The following is a 20,424-nucleotide window of genomic DNA, read 5'->3' as shown; positions in this document are numbered from 1 at the left end:
GAAAGACTCATGCTGAAGCTGAAACTCCAGTACTCTGGCCACCTGATGTGAAGAACTGACTCATTGGTAAATACCCTGATGCTGGGAAAGATTGAAGGCAGGAGGAGAAGGGGACGACAGAGGATGAGATGGTTGGATGGCATCACTGACTCGATGGACATGAGTTTGGGTGAACTCCGGGAGTTGGTGATGGACAGGGAGGCCTGGCATGCTGCAGTCTATGGGGTCGCAAAGACTTGGACATGACTGAGTGACTGAATTGAACTGAGAGTTGATTTCCAGTGGTGTGTTAGTTTCAGGTGTACAGTAAAGTGACGTGTATATGGATACGCATGTGTATGTATACATATAATTGCATATATATTCTCTTTCAGATTCTTTTCCATTATAGGTTATTACAAGATATTGAATACAGTTCTCTGTGCTATACAGTAAGTCCTGGTTGTTTATCTCTTTTGTGTATAGTAATGTGTGTATCTGATAATTCCAAACTCCTGATTTATCCCTCCCTCTGTTACCCTTCTGGTAACCATAACTTTGTTTTCTATGTCTGTTTCTGTTGTGTTAATCAGTTCATTTGTATCATTTTTTTCGATTCCACATGGAAGTGACATCATATGACATTTGCCTTTCTCTGTCTGACTTATTTCATTTAGTATGATCATCTCTAGGTCCATCCAGGTTGCTGCAGATGGTTTTATTTCATTCTCTTTTATAGTTGAGGAGTATTCCATTATATATATATGTGTGTGTGTGTGTGTGTGTGTGTATCACAACTTTATCCATTCATCTGCTGATAGACACTTAAGTTGCTTCCATGTCTTGGCTGTTGTAAATAGTGCAAGGTGATGGTCTTTAAGCAAACATGCTTAGAAGCTTGGTTTTTATTTTTTAATCCCAGATGAGAAAGACAGTACAGGAATTAGCATCCCCAGTTTGTTTGTAGAAGCAAAACAAAAGTTGGGAAACCAGGGAGGAAGCCTTTCTCACTCTATCCACCAGACAGAAATACGTTCCTTCCATGCGTTCCCTCCCTGTGCTCCCCATCAGCAGGTATGGGTCATATGGTTCAGTTCAGTTCAGTCGCTCAGTTGTGTCTGACTCTTTGCGACCCCATGAACTGCAGCACGCCAGGCCTCCCTGTCCATCACCAACTCCTGGAGTTCACTCAAACTCACGTCTATGGAGATGGTAATGCCATCCAGCCATCTCATCCTCTGTCGTCCCCTTCTCCTCCTGCCCCCAAGCCCTCCCATTTATATGGTCACACGTATTCAATATAAGATACATGCCCCCAGAAGCCCAAATCCTGCTTTGTCTTTTTGCCATGTTGCCACATCTGCTTTCTTTGGTTTCTCAGAGATAGCCGAGCTCGTCATTTTGTCTTAGTCTTCTACCGTCCTGGGGCGTCTGTGTCTCCGCCTGACTCTCGAGCCCCCGGATGTTGGTGTGCCCGGTCCCACCTGAGAGCCCACTGCTCCTGCTTCTGTGGTCTGCATGTGGTACCCATGGCTGCACCTGACTCATGTCTGTCAGATTGTTTTCTGAGGTTTGTTTATTGTTCTCTCATCTGACTTCGCCTCTGTAGACTATTTATGATTTCTGCCAAGGTTTGGACAAGGTAAATCTGCAGCGGTTGCTCAAAATTGCATGAAGCTCATGCTTGTGTAATTATGGAAGATGAAAACTGGGGAAAGAAGTCAAATAAAGTAGCAACTTCACAATATGAAGAATTCAGTCTCTTGACTTTTTACTGCTCTGGTCCCAATTCTCTATTGGAGTTACAAAGCAAGCCATTTAAAAGTGACACCATCTATATCAATGTAGATTACCTATAATTTATAATTTGTGTTTACAAATATATGTAACATGGAATGAATGCTTGATTCAGCACATATGAAGGACACTGCTGCTGCTGCTGCTGCTAAGTCACTTCAGTCGTGTCCGATTCTGTGCGACCCCATAGACGGCAGCCCACCAGGCTCCGCCATCCCAGGGATTCTCCAGGCAAGAACACTGGAGTGGGTTGCCCTTGCCTTCTCCAATGCAGGAAAGTGAAAAGTGAAAGGGAAGTCGCTGAGTCTTGTCCGACTCTTAGTGACCCCATGGACTGTGGCCCACCAGGCTCCTCCATCCAAGGGATTTTCCAGGCAAGAGCACTGGAGTGGGGTGCCACTGCCTTCTCCATGAAGGACACTGAAGAGTATAAAAAGCTTCTTGATGAAGGTGAAAGAGGAGAGTTAAAAAGTTGGCTTAAAACTCAACATTCAGAAAATGAAGATTATGGCATCTGGTCCCATCACTTCATGGCAAATAGATGGGGAAACAGTGGAAACAGTGTCAGACTTTATTTTGGGGGGCTCCAAAATCACTGCAGATGGTGACTGCAGCCATGAAATTAAAAGACACTTACTCCTTGGAAGAAAAATTATGACCAACCTAGATAGCATATTGAAAAGAAGAGACATTACTTTGCCAACAAAGGTCCGTTTAGTCAAGGCTATGGTTTTTCCTGTGGTCATGTATGGATGTGAGAGTTGGACTGTGAAGAAGGCTGAGCACTGAAGAATTGGTGGTTTTGAACTGTGGTGTTGGAGAAGACTCTTGAGAGTCCCTTGGACTGCAAGGAGATCCAACCAGTCCATTCTGAAGGCGATCAGCCCTGGGATTTCTTTGGAAGGAATGATGCTAAAGCTGAAACTCCAGTACTTGGCCACCTCATGCGAAGAGTTGACTCATTGGAAAAGACTCTGATGCTGGGAGGGATTGGGGGCAGGAGGAGAAGGGGACGACAGAGGAAGAGATGGCTGGATGGCATCACTGACTCGATGGACGTGAGTCTCAGTGAACTCCGGGAGTTGGTGATGGACAGGGAGTCCTGGCGTGCTTCGATTCGTGGGGTCGCAGAGAGTCAGACACGACTGAGCGACTGAACTGAACTGAACTGAAGAGTATAAAAAAGAAAACTATTGCCCACATCCCACAACCCGGAGAAAAATCACTGTAAAGCCTGGATGTTCCTTTTGTTCTCCTGTGCACATTCACAGAAACACAGGCTGTTAACTTGTGCAGCTCACTGGAAGCTGAGTCCATATTCTTTCAATAAAGTGCACATCTCAGTGTCACAGGCCAGTATCTGCGAGTGTGAATGTGTATATAGAGGAAAGCCAAAAAGGCACATCCAGACTTTTAAGTGACTTTTCTCTGGGTTGTGGAATGTGGGCAATATTAGTTTCCTTTTTTAGACTTCTCAGTGTCCCTCATATATTCTGTAATAGGCATCCACTCCACTCCATGTCACATCTATTTGTATACATAAATGTTAAATTCCAGATAATCAACATTTACATATAAGAAGAATTTTTATAATGAGAACAAAATATAGATCTAACTGAGGAAAAAACCTTGTCAGGGACACGGAGACTTTCTGGTGACCTCCTCCTGACCTTTGACCGTGAGGGCTGGAATCCATGTGGGGCGGGAACAGTGAGTTCAGCCCAGACTTCTAGCTCTCCAGGCTCAGCTGCGAGAGGCAGAGGGCAGGGGTCATTCCCAGCGGGTGAGACAGGGGTGCTGGCAGCCATCCCTCCTTCACTGGAGCCCTAATGATATACCCGAACCCCTGGGCCCTCGCTCAGGGACGACACACGAGCGGCCTCCTCTGCTGACAGTGGAGTTCATGGCTGTGAAGAGCGGGAGCGCCGTGACTGAGGCCGGGACTGTCCCCGCCCCAAGCAGCATCTCGAGAGCCACGATGTGAAGTCCAGCGTGAACGGACTCAGGACACACTCCTCCTCCAAGAAGCCAGGGGCCTCGACAGCCCTGAGAAGCATTTTTACGATGAACACTTTATTGAGATTATTGGACAACAATTGCCTCTCCTCCACAGTCTTTTTAGTGAGCTTTCTGTTTCATCTCGAGGTGTAGCCAGTTAACAATGCTGTGATAGTCTCAGGTGGGCAGCAGAGGGACTCAGCTAACACCCACAGGCGTCCGTTCTTCCCAGACCCCGCTCCTGCCCCGGCTGCCACAGAGCATGGAGCAGAGCTCCCTGCACTCGAACTGTCCCTAACCGTCGCCTCTTTTTCAAGTCTTCTAAATAAAGAGTCTGAAAATGAGCCTTTCAGGTGTTAAGCTTTGGAAGACGCATTTCTACTGGCAACCGAACAAATTCACTCCATTTTCTAAAACACTTCTGCAAGCCGTACCAGACTAATCCGCGGTGGGCCTTTTCCCTTCGCGGGTTGGCCAGGGTAGGCTTTGTCCCTGTCATAACAGAGTTCTGTTAGCAGCTGGAAGTTGGCCACAGTGGGGACATTTGCACCAGGACAAACTTTTCCCTCCAGGGACCTGGTCGTTACCCTTTTACCAGCACACCACTGGAGTCATCCCAAGAAATGATTAGATCCAGTTCCTGGTGTTCTTGCCAAAACATTAAGTTCTAAACCACGGAAGGCTGCCCCACGCCAGTGAATTCTTCTCCAGCCACGAACCTAGCCTTGTATTCCTCCCCTTGCAACACTCTGAAGACCCACCGTCACATGCGGCCTTCGGTCCTGTGGGTGGGTGTCAGCCAGGCCTGCTGAATTCTTTCGGCACATGGGCTGGTTCTCAGCAGGGCAGGGCTTATCTCCCCTGTGCAGCGTCAGTGCTGACATCCGAGCCTCCCCAAAGGCCTGGAATCACAGAGCAGGTCTTGAGGAGAACAAGCATCATTTGCAGGGCACCCACTCCAGGTGAGGCGTCCATCAAGGACAGTCTGTTCTCTGGAAGGGGGAAGGGATGTTTCTGACAGTGAGGAGGCTCCTGGGGACTCGGGGCTTTGAAATTCATCTCGAGACATCCTGGTGGTCTGGTGGTTGGGAATCCGCCTTACAATGCAGGGGACTATCAATCCCTGGTCAGGGAACTAAGATCTCACATGCCACAGAGTAATTAAGCCCAAGTACTGCAACAACTGAGCCCACGCGATCTGGAGCCCATCACAATTAAAGTCTGTGCGCTGAAACAGAAGATCCCCATGGGGCAACAAAGATTCTGTGTGCCACGGCTAAGAACGACTCAGCCAAACGCAAGTCAGGGTAAGAAGACTGAAAGAAAGAAATTCCAGCTCATCTACCTAGTGGCCCCCACCCATGACCCAGGATCATTCCCTGTCTAACTCCTGACCTTGACAGAGGGGACCTGTCCAGGCTGTGACTCATGGTCTCCTTTGTAGCTCTGTTGTTGTTATCGTTCATTTGCTAAGTCATGTCTGATTCTTTGCGACCTCATAGACTGCAGCACATCAGGCTTCTCTGTCCTTCAGTATCTACTGGAGTTTGCTCAAACTCTTGTCCATTGAGCCGGTGAGGAAATACAACCATCTCATCCTCTGCTGTCCCCTTCTCCTCCTGCCCTCAATCTTTCCCGGCATCAGGGTCTTTTCAGATGAGTCAGCTCTTCTCATCAGGTGGCCAAAGTATTTATTGGAGCTTCATCTCCAGCATCAGTCCTCCCAGTGAATATTCAGTGTTGATTTCCGTACTGGTTTGATGTCTTTGCAGGCCAAGGGAGGGAACCTCATAATCAACATCTAGGCATGATTTCTACCAGTCCACCCCACGGCTCTGGGAGGCATGAACCTGCTGGACTGCAAAGGAACCCTTAGCTTCACAGAGCTTGTCAAGTTGGCAGTGAACTTCTTCTTTTTCCAGGGTCTCCAGCACCAACATAATGGGCCTGCCTTCTCCATAATAAATAGAATCACCATGTGCCCCACTGAGAAAACACCACCTCTACCTGATCTATGAATGCCTTGCTCTCTGCCTACATCCATTACAACTGACCACAGGTAAACACCTGAGGAATTGTAATGCTCTTGCCTGGCAGGTTATTACCAGCCATCAGCAAACTTCCTATAAATAGAGAGTAAATGATCCAGGCTCATGTGATCACTGTAGCATTGTCTTTTATTTTTTTTTCCCCTCCTTTTTCTTTTTTAAAAAATTAAAACCATTCTTAGCTCAAAACTAAAAACCCCATTCTTGGCCATACAAAATGAGCCATGGCTGAACCCTGTTGCAATCCCACTTAACCCTAGGAATAGGGCTTCTGTGGCTTGGAGACAGATGGGCAGTCTGACTCAGAATGAAACTCTGAGGGTCTGCTCTCTAGAACCATTATCAGCCTCCAGGGTCTTAGTTTCGAGTCTCTAATGTGTCTCTTGACACATCTAGTGTCAAGAACTAACACTTCATCAGGAGGCGCAATCCCAGGGAGTGAGTGTGGAGGAAGAGGGAGGCGAATGCACGGTGACGCGTTTCCATGACGACCTCCGCTTCCCGCTGGGCCAACCGGTCAGCAGGTTCCTGCCCTCAGCCTGTGAACCCCTCTGGATGGCTGAGTGAAAAACCATGCCTGGGATTTCTGCCCATCAGAGGGTGAGAAGTGAGGAACTGGCGAGCTGGCCCTCTCCTGTCTCTTGCCTCCTGCCGCCCACTGGACAAGTGCAAGGCCAGCTCAGCAGTCCCACCAGGACAGCAGATACCACGGTGACCCTTCTCGGGCACCACCTGGGCCCTCGGGCCTGGGATCCCCACCCTTTACAGCATAGATGACAAGCAGTCCACAATCCCTCCTAAAGAGAGAAGAGGGCCAGGACCCCGGTCCTCATCTTCTGGTTTGAAGGACTCAGACAGGGTGCAGACAGGTCAGGCCGAGACTAGTCTGGCAGGGTGGACCCTACAGCCACCAGCGTTCCCATCAGGAATGGCTTTCCGTGTACTTGGCACGTGGCATGCCAGTTAGCTTCACTCTCGAGGCCTTCAGCGGGGCAAGAAGCTTTGCCAGGTGGGCCACAGAGGTGAGGGTGACAGGCTCAGCTCTCTTGGGGACTTCCTGGCCCGTCTTCCACCCATCCCCTTTCTCCTAGTCGTCACGTTCATCTCCCTTTACCATCTCTCGCCCCCATCCACACACTTTCTTTCCAAGAGTCCTTCCCTACTCCTGCCCCGGGCACCTCCATCATTCTTCTTGATCTACAGCCTTGCATGGGTAGGGCTTGGCCAGCCGTCATTTCCCTACTTAGCACCCTTTGCTCCCAAGCTACAGCCACGTGGTTTGGGAGGTGGCAGGGCCTCCCTCTCTCCGCTCCCCTTCCCAATCTCAGGCAGAGATCTGGGATGACCATTCCACCCCGGCACTTCCTCTGGCCTGGAGGACCAAAGCCAAGGACATCCGCCCACTTGGAGGCCACATCACGTCAAATCACTTGGCATTTTCTGACTCCAGAAGGCGTAGTCAGGGGTTCTTTCTGGATTCCACAAACTCCCTCAGGGAGCCCACAACCTCGGTGGGGTGTCGTAGTTGATCTCAAGGTCTCAGGAGCTCCCCCAGGTGGAGGGGGCCTGTGCCAGACTTCCTTGAGCTCCTGCTCCAAGACACAGGTGGGAAGGCGTGTCTGTGCAGACCACTGACTCCAGGGCAGGGGTCCTGGATTGGCCCCCTGCCCTCTGCTTTGCTCTGCAGCACCAGTGTTGGTTCTCATCGTGCAGACGAGCCCTCCCGGCTTCCTGAGAGTCTGGGGTGCTGCAGACAGCCATGCCAGGGGGACCCCGTCTCTTTACTGAGCGTCCACATAGATTCCCCCTTATGTGTGGTCTTCTCCCTGTATCAAAGGGCCCCAGAAGCCTCAGTAGTGCCATGGGGTGGGGGTCTCCTATTTCCCCTTCCCCCTCCCTTGCAGCCCTTGATCTGTTGAAGAGGAGCTGGGAGATGGGCCCATAGCAGCCCCTCTCTCCCTGAGGATCTCTTTCACAATGGGACCACCATGTGTGCCAAGGCTGCTGCTGTCCACAGCTAAGACCCCTGGGCTCCTGCCTTGACAACTCAGCCAGGCGACCCGTCCCCATCTCCAGAGGCGATGTTGGCCATCCTGAGAGAGAGAGAGCAGTCCAGCCAGAACCCTTTGCTGCTCCCACAGAGGTTTAGTCTGGGCACTAGTGGTGTGTTTTCTACCCCGAGCACCAAGGAGAAGCAAGTGAGCAACGACCAACACGGCAGGTAACGCAGGGTGAGTGGTGGCCCCAGTTTACAGATGGAAAACTTACGGGCAGAGGCTCAGCAGAAGGCAGGGGTCCTGCCATCCAGGAGGGGCACTGTGGGCGGCATGGCTGCATGGACCAGTGGTGGATGGGCGTCCACAGGCGGAACGTGCACTCCAGCCATCTGCACCCCTGACTCCCCCACCACTGCGAGCCTCTCGGTATTTAAAGGGGTGTTAGGAGGGAGCAGGGCCTGGCCAGCTGCAGTGTAGAGAGAGATTTGGGGCGGGGAGAACGTCCAGGGGGTAAGAGGAACACTGGAGTTCAAACTTTGGCCGCCTGGTTCCCAGGCTCCGCAGGTGCAGGCAGGGAGGGGATGGGACCGTTTTGCAAAGTCCGTCTCCTGTCTCTCCTCCGGGACACGAGATGCAGCTCCGCACGATTCCTTAGTGTGTCCTGACGTCGAGGGTGTCTTTGTAAAGGGACCGGGTAGCTCTGACACACGCCCCTCAGAGATGAGAATGAAAGAAGAGAGTGCGCACGGAGCACTGCACGCGGCGAGCACGTGCTGGGTCACAGCTCGTCCGCGGCGCGGGGGGCCTCCTGAGGCCCAGGCCCACTGTGGATGTGGACCCACCTCAGCCTCCTGGAGGACCACACAGCCTGCAGGGAGGGCCCTTCTTGGCCCGCAAAGCACGCGGGGCTCCCATTCCAGACACTGCCCTGGGATAGGCATGTTTTGGGGGGGGGTGCTGCCAGCTTCAGCACCAACCCCGGCAATGCTGGCCGAGCCCGCCTTGGGACACATGCCCGGCAGAGAGTGTTAGGGCGAGAGACTCTGTCCCAGGGGCCCTGGTCCAGTGCACAGCCCCGAACACCAGCTGGAGGGCATGCCAACCAAGGAGAGATGCTCTATCCTCCAAAGAAAGGGGCACCTTGGATATGCGAGGGTCACCACAGACAAGGGGGCCTTGTGGGCAAGCTGTCTTTCTAGGGCCTTTCCAGGAGAGTGAGGGGTACCAGTGGTCCAGAAACTCTGTGAAGGGGCCTCAAGCTTCCAGACACCAGAAAACCTGACCCATACATCAGCCCTCAAAGTCTGGAGGCAAAAATCTGACAGGTAAACTCAACCTACCCACTGCCAGCTCCCCCTGACCCAGAGCACAACTTTCATCTCAGTTAAACCCGGGGTTACCTTTAACAGCCTCATGACCAGGAAGTTGGAATTTTTAATCCTTTCCCATGTGACATGATAGCAAACAGTTTTTTGGCTTCTGTTAAGACCATGCCTTTTATTTGTGAAACAGCAAGCAAATTCAGCGAGGCACATGTTTAATCATTGGGTTCCTCTAGCAGAAAGACGAAACTGACAACGTGAAAAGGTGGAGTCTTGGGCACTAATTTTTTTTTTATTCATTTAGGTTTTTTGTTTTAAGATACAATAATGAACCAAGCAGGTCTATCCAGAGTGCTGTATGGTAGAGACAAAGTTATGGTGGTTTAAATTATCTGCAGATCTTCAAAAATAGATTAATTTGGGGGAGACATTTTTAAATAATAATAATTGCCATGGGTTAAACGTCATTGTGTCAGTGTATGATTTTAAAACACTCTCAGAGGAAATCCCCTGTTAGGACTCCAGTCTTCTACTGCTGGGGGCTGTGGTTCAAGTCCTAGTCAGGGAACTAAGATCCCTCAAGCTGTGTAGCATGGCCAACAAGGGAAAAGAAAACTCTCAGCAAACTATTAATATAATAATAGATAATAATATTTACTTTAATGTAGAATAGTATTAATCAATAGTAATTTTAGTCATGTCCAACTCTTTGCGACCCTATGGACTGTAGCCCACCAGGCCCCTCTGTCCATGGGACTCTCCAGGCAAGAATACTAGAGTGGGTAGCCATTCCCTTCCCCAGGGGATCTTCACAACCCAGGGATCAAACCCAGGTCTCCTGCATTACTGGCAGATTCCTTACCATCTGAGTCACCAGGGAAGCCCAATAATTATATTAATAATAATACAATAGGACACTTTCTCTATACGACAAAAGATGCCTACAGAAAACTAAACAACCGAGGCTCACGTCACAATTCATGGAGAAATACTGGGCACTTTTTGTCCAGCTGGGAACTGGGCAAGGATGCCCACCATCACCACTTTATTCTACTTTGTATGGAGGCCCTACCCTGTGCCCTCAGAACTGGGACACTGAGGATGTCACTTGCAAGGGGACAACGTAGATGCGGAGGCCAGCTCTCCAGGCCAGGCAGCGCTGTGCGGACACGTTCAGTGCTTTTCAGAGTCTCTTCTCAGGGCGAGGTGAAGAAAGTCAGAGGCTGCATACTCGTTGTCGATGACGCAGTCTACGACTTTCTGGGGAGGACTGTGAACACACACACATACACACACGTGTGTGGTGCACACGCAGCATAAACACACGTGTCCCCAAAAGAAAGGAAAACCTTCCCTGCATCTGTATTTAGTTTAAAAACCAAAAGCCCTTCTCAGTAGGTGGCCAGCAGAATATAGACACCTCTCCACTGGCTCCCAGACCATATTGCAGCTAGAGAGAAGTGCCAGCCCGCTGGTCACTGCCTGGTTCAGGAACCTTCCCAACCACAGGGGCAGGTGGGCCTTGCCTCACTCGTGTCTTCAGACCCTGGACAGAGCTGCCCATGAGCTTGGGTCCCACTTTGGGAGCTGGCTAAGGGTCTCCCGGACAAGAACTGCCTCAGTGCCCGGCATGGGGGAGGCTGGAGAGGGAGGTTCAGGGTCCAAGTTCTCGTCTCTAGGGTTCCTAAACCCAGGAAAGGGCTCTGCAAAGCCAGACAGGCCAACAGGGTCCCCTCCATTTGCCTAGAGAGGACATGAGAGCACCGCCCCCCCCCACTCACAGACCTCATCATTCTCTTCCCAGCTCGTGCCTTAGCTCACCAGCTCACAAATCACGGGATCCAGGACCAGAGAAGCGGCGGCCAGCACGTGCTCGGCACGCGGTAGCTGCCCAGTAAACAGCTGGCCGACTGAGTGCAGGAGCGAGTGAGTGAGCCAGCAAGTGTCCTGGCAGAGACACGGAGGCCCGGAGGCCCAGCGCAGAGGGGCCCTCCAGGCAGGGCCCAGGCTGAGTGGGTGGAGGTGCACGGCTGAGCAGCTCGGAGGCAGGGAGAAGGCTGAGACGAGAGGCCAGCTCTTTCCACGGACAGCATTCCTCAGGCAGCTGGGGCCCCGGGCTGCCAACCCCACACCCAGGTTTCCTTTGTGCTCGCCTGCCTTCCCCACAAGGCCAAGAGTCCTGTGCGAGAGGTGACAGCTAATCCAAGCACATTTCCGGGTATGTATAGACTGACCAGGAGAAGATATCTTCTCCCCTCCTCCTCCAACCTGAGAGCACTAATGTGTGCACCTGAATGCACATACACACATTCACACGCACACACACACATGCTCACCCATCACCTTGGCTCTGGAAGTTACCACCCCGCAGCTGGCAATGGGGTGGCTGCTTCCACCAGAACTATGCCATTCTCCTGGGACTCACAACCCATCTTATTTGAAATTGTCCCCAGACCTCCCTCATCACCCCTTCTACGTTGCAAGCTCCTTATAAGCAGAGGCTCCAATGAGATGCATCTTTGCACACCCCCAGTACTCAGCTGTCACCAAGTATCAGTGGAGGGAATGACCATTTCCAACAACAAGAATGAAGACAGGAGCCATGAGACACTGAACACAGATTCAGTTCCAAAGAGTTGTCAAGGTTCATAGTGTTTGATAATTCCTAAAAAATGGATTTCACTTTTTACCAGATTTATGGGTAGAAACTAAGATCATGGCATCCAGTTCCATCATTTCATGGCAAATAGATGGGGAAACAATGGAAACAGCGACAGACTTTATATTCTTGGGCCCCAAAATCACTGCAGATGGTAACTGACGTGACGAAATTAAAAGACACTTGCTGCTTGGAAGAAAAGCTATAACCAACCTAGACAGCATATTAAAAAAGCAGAGAAGTTACTTTGCAGACAAAGGTCAGTCTAGTCAAAGCTAATGGTTTTTCCAGTAGTCATATGTGACAGTTGGACTGTGAAGAAAGCTGAGTGCCAAAAAATTGATGCTTTTGAAATGTGGTGTTGGAGAAGACTCTTGAGAGTCCCTTGGACTGCAAGGAGATCCAACCAGTCCATCCTAAAGGAAATCAGTTTGAATATTCATTGGAAGGACTGATGCTGAAACTCCAATACTTTGGGCACCTGAAGTGAAGAACTGACTCATTTTTGAAAAGACCCTGATGCTGGGAAAGATTGAAGGCAAGAGGAGAAAGGGACAACAGAGGATGAGGTGGTTGGATGGCATCACTGACTCAATGGACATGAGTTTGAGCAAGCTCCAGGAGCTGGTGATGGACAGGGAAGCCTGGTTTGCTGCAGTCCATGGGGTCTCAAAGACTTGGACACGACTGAGCCACTGAACTGATGGGTGGAAATAGAAAAGGCTAAATTTAGATAGGAAATGACATTAGGCTGAAGCCTGGATATGGAGCAAGACCAAAGAGAAGTTGAGCAGGAGGAGAATCTCTGTGTGATGTGAATGAGCTGCCTGTTTTCTCTCACTTCCAGAACAAAGGAGCTTATCCTTGACGTCAATGTGGGTGAAGACACAAAAGGTTCTGGGTGTGTGCAAGGTGCAGCTGGGCCTGGATTTGCTTGGCATTTGTGTAGGTTTATTCAGGAGGGGGCAGGGAGTCATAGTCAAGGCGACAATATCAGACGAACGGGAGGGGCCGTTCTCAGCAAGGAGTGTGCAGCACGCAGCTGGCCTGCCAGGACTTATGTGGGAAGGACTGTCCTGATCAGCTTGGCGTTGCCCAGCTTTGCATCTGTGTCCGAGGAAGTTGCACACACACTTTGCCGAGGGCAGGGGAAATCCTCAAGGTGCGTTTGGCTTCCAGAACTAGCAGTTTAGTCTGCTTCAGGCCACCAGATCATGACTCTTCCTTCCTTCGCCCAGGAAGAAGAATGTACACGTGGAGGGAGATGCCACAGGCCCCCCTGCCCTTCCAAGCCCAACCAACCTTGCTTCCCACGTCGGACCCTGCAATTTTAGAGCAGGGTGCAGCTGAGCTGCCTTGGAGCCTGCCTGTGTTCAGGTCCCACCAGAAAGCCTTGGCCCTCTACCTTGTCTGAGAGGAAGTTCTACTCTCCTGACACTTAAATTTTTTTTTTTTGGCTGTGCCATAAAGCCTGTGGGATCTGAGTCCCTGACCAGGCATAGAACTTGAGCCCCATGCATTGGAAGCCAGGAGTCCTAACCACTGGATCACCGGGTAAGTCACTCTCCTGACACTTTATAGACAGAAGGCTGGGGGCTTCTTCACAAGCCCCAAACAGTGCTTACTGAAGAGCAAATGGCCGCAGCCAAGGTGCTCAGAGTACAGAGCTCTCTTCCCAGAGCCTGCTATACCGGGCTCATGTCTTTGTGGCGTCTGCCTTCGGGAAACCCTCCTTTTCCAAACGCCACTCTTCAAGTGCTGCCTCCTCCACGGAACCTCTGCGCATAACTCTTGCCCCGGTTAATTTCTGATCCACACCTCCCAGTTTAGTATTTAATTAAGTTCCCTTTTCACGAGATGGTCCTTTCTCCCGAATGACGCGATTTGGGGGCAGGAACAACATCATTTATTTCTTTTTTGTACATCCCCTTAGTAACAAGGACCCTATTTGCTGAACCAAAAACTTGCGACGCATAATCTGAAAAGTAAGAAAAGGCCATCTGTCCTGACAGATCTGGGCTAGAATCGACCTCGCTTGCCTGGGTGGGCGTGCACCCGAAGCTCCAGCAGAGCCGCCCAGTCTGCAGCTAGGTATGAATGGATACGGAGTAAATGAATGAAAGGGAGTGAATGAAGAGGTTTGCGGGGGGTGGGGGGACGTCTCTGGCCGTGGCTCGAGGTGACGGTCTCTGGGGGTGGGCTTCAGCGAGGATTCGGCTCCCGGGGAGGGCCTGGCAGGGGTGCCCTGAAGCCCCTCCCCGACCCGCGCCCAGCCCGCCCCTCGCCCCGCAGTGGTACGCGCCACTCCGAGCTCCCCGGGCCCGTGGATGCCCTTCGTCTTGAATGGAAGGCGCCGAGGCCGGAAGTGGAAGGGACCACTCCAGAGGACGAGGCGGGGGGGCCACGGGCCCGCCGCGTCTTCATTGAGGAACCGAATCGGGGAACATGGAGTTCCATGTGCGTCTTATGTAAAGAGAGCGACGGACGCTGCGGCCAATGGACGCACAGAGCTCCCAGGCCCCGCCCCCCCAGTATGCAGATGAGGCGGCACCGCGGCCAATGGCGGGCGCTGGGGGCGGGCGCGGAGAGCGGTCACGTTTTCCACTATGTGACAGCGGCGAGTCCGCGGCGGCGGCGGCGGCAGCGAGAGGCCCTGCAGGATACGCGCTGCTTTCGGCCGTAGCGGCGGCGGGGTCGGCGGGCCGCGCGCGGATCGTCCAGCGGACTGGTTAGGACGCGGCTCCGGTGAGTGCGCGCGACGCGGCGGGCGTGGCGGGCCGGCCTGGGCGCAGACAGGCTTCTGGCCGCCTAGCTCACTGGTTACGTAACCGCCGGCGGGACAGCCCTGGCCCCTGCCTCGGGGGGCGGGTGGTGGCCTGGGGTCTCCGCGGGCCGGCTCCGGGCGACGGCAGAGGATCCTCTAGTCCACAGAGATGCAATCGGAGGGTCTGCTGGGCTATTTCACTCATCCTGAAACCGGCCGGCGCGGAAGGTTGGGGGGGGGGGGGGGTAGGGGGCGTTATTCCCATTCGGCAGATCAAGAAACTGAGATCCAAAGAGGTCAGGCCCATGTCTGAGGTCACAGAGCTACTGAGGGGCTGTACAGCGAGCTGTCCTTCTTAGACGATTTTCTTTTAGAAGCCCTTCCTCTTCTCCCCTTCTTTCCCCCATCCCCCGAGGGGGGAAGGCTGAGGAAGGCCAGGCGACCAAGGCTCAGTGCCACGGCCTCTGGGAAGATGGAAGGCCCCTTGGGGAGCTGGCTTCCTGCTCTTGCGGACACAGAGCCAAGTCTCCAGCTCAGGAAAGGCCACTGGTGGCCACTGGTCTAGGAGCCCTAGCTGGACAGCCCATGTGTCCCCTCGAATGGGTGAGCAGAAGGACAAGACGGATGCTGGACCTGAGCACAGATGCTCATCCGCTTTGCCCACCCTGGACTATGTGTGTTTATTCCCTGTCCTGGGTCGGTAGAAGAAGGGGGAGGGTCCTGCTTTGTGATACAGCCATCACATTATCCTTCTGGGCTGGACTTTGGCTGGCAAGTCCTGGACAGGAACCAGTGTGTGTGGGTGGGGGTGGGGTGGGGCCTGCTTACCCCTCCAGGAAGGCCAGGGTAAGGGATGACAACTCGGTTGCCAGGGCTTCTGTAACCTACACAGAAGAAACCAGTTGGGAAAGCTGATTCATACTCACAGAAAAACAGAGCCAGAAGGTACCCTGGAAATCATCCAGGGTAACCCCTTAGCTTGACAGATGAGGAAACTGAGGCCCAGCTGTCTGCTGGCAGGCGCAAAGCATGGCAGGGCCAAGTCCAGGCTCAGGGTGCCTGCAGGGTCTTTCCATCATCCTGAGGGTCTTTATCTGGATCAGGATGAACTTCAGAAGTTCTTCGAAGGCCTGGGATTGGGTGTTGCCGAATCTTGAGTGAGCTGGAATTTGGAGGGCGAGGGCCCTCAGGTCCCCCAAACATTAAGAACCCCAGCTCCATGTCAGAAGCCCCTCCATGAATACCTCTCATCACCCACATCCAATACAGCAGGGCCACTGACCTCCTGTCTTGCTGCAAACGGGAGTCACCTAGCCCCTCCCCCAGCTGGGGTTTGTGGTCCTGGGCTGGTGTGGCTAAGGAGGGAAAAGCTCTACCTGAAGGCTTTCCTTTGAAACTGAGTTTTAAATTCAAGGCTAATCACTTTTTGTTACGAAGAAAGTGATTTTTTTTTTCCTCACAACAAGTGATTAGTGGGTCGGGAAGATCCCCTGGAGAAGGAAAAAGCAACCCCCTCCAGTTTTCTTGCTGGGAAATCCCACGGACAAAGGAGCCTGGAAGGCTACAGTCCATCAGGTGGCAAAAGAGTCCGCCACGACTCAGCGACTAAACGACAATCACTTTTTGTAAGGCATCTGAGTAAAATGAGGAAAGGGACTCCTGTTTCTTCAGTGGAAGCAACGTGATATGCCAACAGGGATGGTGCCGTGGGTGTTGGCAGTTATCTGTCGCTGTCGTCTCGCTGTGATTCACACTGGCTCAGAACGGACGCAGCCCGGGCTTGCAGCGGGGGCTGGGCGCTGGGGGGAGCCGGGGGCTGTTGCCTGCCCGGCCCTGGGCTGCTGCTTGGTGACCCAGCGCCCGCCACACCCCTGCCTCAAGGGCTCGTCTGTGAGGCTGGGCTCAGGGTAGGTGATCTCTGAGGTCTGTTTCCATCTCTAGCTTTTTTTGTTTTTTCCGTTCTTATTGGAGTATAGTTGCTTGGCAGTGTGTTCATTTCTGCCCTACAGCAAAGTGGATCAGCTGTTGTTGTTGTGTACTCATTGAGTCGTGTCTGACTCTACATATACACATATCCCCTCTTTCTGAGACCTCCATCCCCTCTTGGTCACCACAGAACATTTTGGTGGCTTTCCCTCTGCTGTACAGTAGGTTCTCTTTAGTGATCTAGAGACAGCTGTACAGAGCGGCGTATATACATCAGTCCCTCATCCCTAGCCTTTCGGATTCTGTTCCTCTGCAGACGATTCCCACGGGAGACAGGAGACAGGGCTCATGACCCACCTGAGGGCACGTGGTGTTCGTCTGTGAGGCTTAGAAGGGAGCAGGGAAAGTTCCTCTCATTTGCACTATTTCTCACCCACACTGAACTTTCAGAAAAATAACTGGTGGGCACGCCTCTGTTTTTAAATGATGATGTAATAACCTCACGGGGCCTCAACAAATCTCAGGCTCTGGCAGGTCCCTGAGTCTCTGGCGGGACCGCTCAGCGTTCTGTCCAGAGAAAGTGAGCCACTGAGAACTACCGCATTCGGCAAAACTGACTAGAAACGCACCCTGCCAACAGCTCTGCAGATGCTCCGCGCCCTGCAGAAGGTGGCGCCTGCCAGCCACGGAGAACCCCGGAGGGGGCCCGGCCCCGACCTCTGAGCTCTCCATAGGCACCTCTGCAACAAGCTGGTTACTGTATTTCCAAGTCTACAGCGGAGCAGAAGCAGTCAGTGAACAGGCGAGCGGTGCAGGTCACGGACAGGGCCAAGGCCACTGTGTTATCAGAGGCGGGCAGTTCCAAAGATGGAGGGGGCTCCGGGCCGAGTGCTGGGTCTCCCCAGCCCCTGAAGGCCTTGAGAGTCCTCGCCCCCTTCCTGAGAAGAATTGGAACAGCTGGGCTGGTCCCGGGCACCCAGACACTGAAGCCAGCCTTAAGCAAAAAAAGCAAAAGAGGCTTTTGCGTTGTTATTTTAAATCTTGTGCTTCTTAAAGGTGGTGGAGCTAAGAGTGCCTGAGGGGTCTTAGGGAGGGGAACATGCCTCTCCCCAGCCACCTTCTCTTCCATATTTGGATGGCTGCAGTCACATTTTCCTTGGTTACCAGCGGTTTCCATGGAGAATGCCAGTGTTTATTCAGCAGGACAAACATTTTCTCCAGATTACAGCAGCCTGGCCTCAGGGAATTGGCTCCTGCCAGGAAGTAGCAACCGGGTTATAATATTTGGGGCTGTAAAATACGAGGGCTTGCAGAAACAAAGTACAGGCTGTGAGGTCCCTGTTATGTAAAGTTCAGAAACAGGGGGAATGAACCAGGCTGTGAGATCTCAGGCTCGTGGGGACCTGGGGTGGAAGTAGGGAGCAGGGGTGGGGATGGGGACCACCAGGGGCCCCTGGGGGCCAGCAGCGTCTGCCTCTGGGGCTGGGGGCTCAATTTGTGGACACACAGCAAGGTGTCACCATCGGCAGGTGTCTCATCTTCCATTTCAGCTGGTCTTCGGTAATTGAGCCTGCCCTGATTTCTGGTCTCTGCTTTCCACAGAGAAGGGCACGTCCCCCTCAGACCAGGGGTGGTGCGCGCAGGAAGCGTTTACCGTCCTGGCGGCGCTGGGGCTCAGGCTATGTTTTCGTTCCCCGTTTCTTTCTACTGTTTATTGTGGAAGCTGTGAGTGTGTGTGCAAGCAGAGAGGACGGGGAACGAAGGCCCCATCCAGCGTCGGCAGGTTTCTGCTCTCTTCCACCTCCCTGCCAGCTTCTTCCCAGTCCCGAGTGCCGCAAAGCCAGCCCAGACGGTGATCTCACCGTGGACGGCACTTTCTAAGTGTTCCTCTGTCCCGGCCGAGCAGCCCCGGCTACTGAAGATGTGGCCAGGGGCCCGGGTCAAGGGCGTGAGCGCAGCAACTTTCCTTCCGTCTGGCTGTTCCCCAGAGCAGCTCCCACATGTGGACGTCTCAGAAGTGGCCGTGGCAGGTCTCTAGCAGCAGGCACCCACCTGCCTTCCCCTTAGCCCCTCTGCAGCCAGGCGGTCCCTTTCTGCCCCGGGCCCCTGGGCTCATGAGGAACGCCCCACCCCCTCCCCACTCTGCCCGGGTGGAAACACAGGCTTCCTGGGGCTTCCACGGAGCCCTGGCACGCTGGCGAGGGCGGGCGCTCAGTGGACGCTTGTGGAAGGCAGGAGGCAAAGTCTGCTTTGACAGGCACGTTGGTTTTGCCAACTTGGCAAAATGAGGTCAGTCAGTCAGAGCCTTCGGTGCTGAGCGGTGCTTTTTCTGGAATAATGAGGCTCAGACGGTTGGTCTGTTGTCTCCCGTTATTGCCATGCTTGCCCTACGCTCTCAGGGGCTGGGACCCGTGAAAACCAGGTCTTCTCCGAGGAGCTGGGTGACAAGCCCTGGGTGTGTGGAAGCACCGTGTGCCAAGCCTCCTCCACAGGGCAGCCAGAGACAGCACTCTTGACAACGAGCTATCTCCTTTTTAAAAAAAAAAATTGTTTTTCTCTTACCCTGTCTCTTTTCCTCTAGTGATTGGCTGTGCTATGCTGTGCTTAGTCGCTCAGTTGTGTCTGACTCTTCGCAACCCCACGGACTGTAGCCCTCCAGGCTCCTCTGTCCATGGGATTCTCTGGGGAAGAATACTGGAGTGTGTTTCCTTGCCCTCCTCCAGGGGATCTTCCCAACCCAGGGATCAAACCCCTGTCTCCTGCATTTCAGGCGGACTCTTTACCGTCTGAGCCACCAGGGAAGCCCCTAGGGACCGTAAAAGCCAGCCCTTGCTGGAGGCTTGCTGCGTTCCATACACGGAACCGCTGTCCTTCAAGCCTCTAAGCAGCCAGTGGGTGGTGGGTGCTGCTGTGGCCCACCTTACAGATGGGGAAGCAGGGCCCCAGGACGTGCGGGAACTTGCTCAGGACCGAGGTCAGGAAGTGGAGGAACCTGCCAGAGGTCCCACTGTCCAGGGTCTGCTCACTTAGCCCTCCACTGCTGCCCCGTCCCCTTCAGAATTGATTCAGCAGAAAGGCCCCGCCCCGCTTCTTATCTGGGGGCTGTGGGGGAGACAAGTAGTGTCCAGGGAACCCTGGGAAGCAAGCAAAGCACGGAGAAGCCCCTAACAGGTGTCCCAGCTCCCACCTTGCTCTGCCCTGTAACCCTGCTGACACGTGACTCAGACCTTGTTGCACAGACCCCTACAGCACTTTCCATCTCACGCAGAAAGCAGCCACGGCCTGGCTCTGACCGCACGTCAGCCGCCTGCCTTCCACCCGGCCCTCTGCCCCAGACGCATCTGTCCTCCTCAGACCCGCCGGCCTCAGGACCTTTGCACTTGCCGCCCCCCTGGCCCATCCTCTCAGTCTCTTCAGTCTGTCTTGGTTTGGGTTCTCTTAAAAGGAGCGTGCAGGCTAAGGCTTAAATGCTGGTCCTGTACTGGGAGGTGTAATCCCAGGGCAGCTGAGGTGAGGGAGTGGGGAGTGCAGAAGAGATGACTGTGACACAGAGACACACACGCATGTGCATGCACACGCACACACGCGCACACACACACGCACACACGACACCCTGCTTCACAAACATCCAGCTGGCCACTCAGCCCCTTGGAGTCTCATTGAAAAAACTATCCAAAAAAAGATGAAGGAAGGCTGCAGAGAAAAGGACAGTCTGTTCAAGGGAGGGATGGAGAGGCAGCACCGCCCTGGGGGGCCGTGGTCCCAGCTCACCCAGGGGACCCACGCCCCCTTGGATCTAGCTGCCTCACCCAGCCCTTCGGCTGCAGCAGCGGGGGAAGCTGGGGCCCACCCCGTGGTGACCTTGGTGCTTCATCCAAGGTCACACGTGTCCGGCAGAGACTTCTCGGGTGTGGGCCCCGCAGTGGCCAGGCAG

The 20,424-nt window shown here is 53.3% G+C and overlaps 1 protein-coding gene across 1 annotated transcript in view; it reads left to right on the top strand.

The window, feature by feature from the left end:
• The first annotated feature begins 14,402 nt into the window (after window positions 1-14,402).
• The window catches only part of PER2 (period circadian regulator 2), a 42,849-nt gene continuing 36,827 nt past the window's right edge, over window positions 14,403-20,424 (top strand). Inside the window, 1 exon segment of the mRNA XM_055586601.1 lies at window positions 14,403-14,545. The gene's annotated coding sequence lies outside the window, so the exon portion shown is untranslated.

The sequence above is a fragment of the Bubalus kerabau genome, chromosome 6, assembly GCF_029407905.1.
Source record: "Bubalus kerabau isolate K-KA32 ecotype Philippines breed swamp buffalo chromosome 6, PCC_UOA_SB_1v2, whole genome shotgun sequence".
In the NCBI taxonomy this organism is placed as follows: Eukaryota; Metazoa; Chordata; class Mammalia; order Artiodactyla; family Bovidae; genus Bubalus; species Bubalus kerabau.
This window is presented reverse-complemented; position numbering and strand designations above follow the sequence as displayed.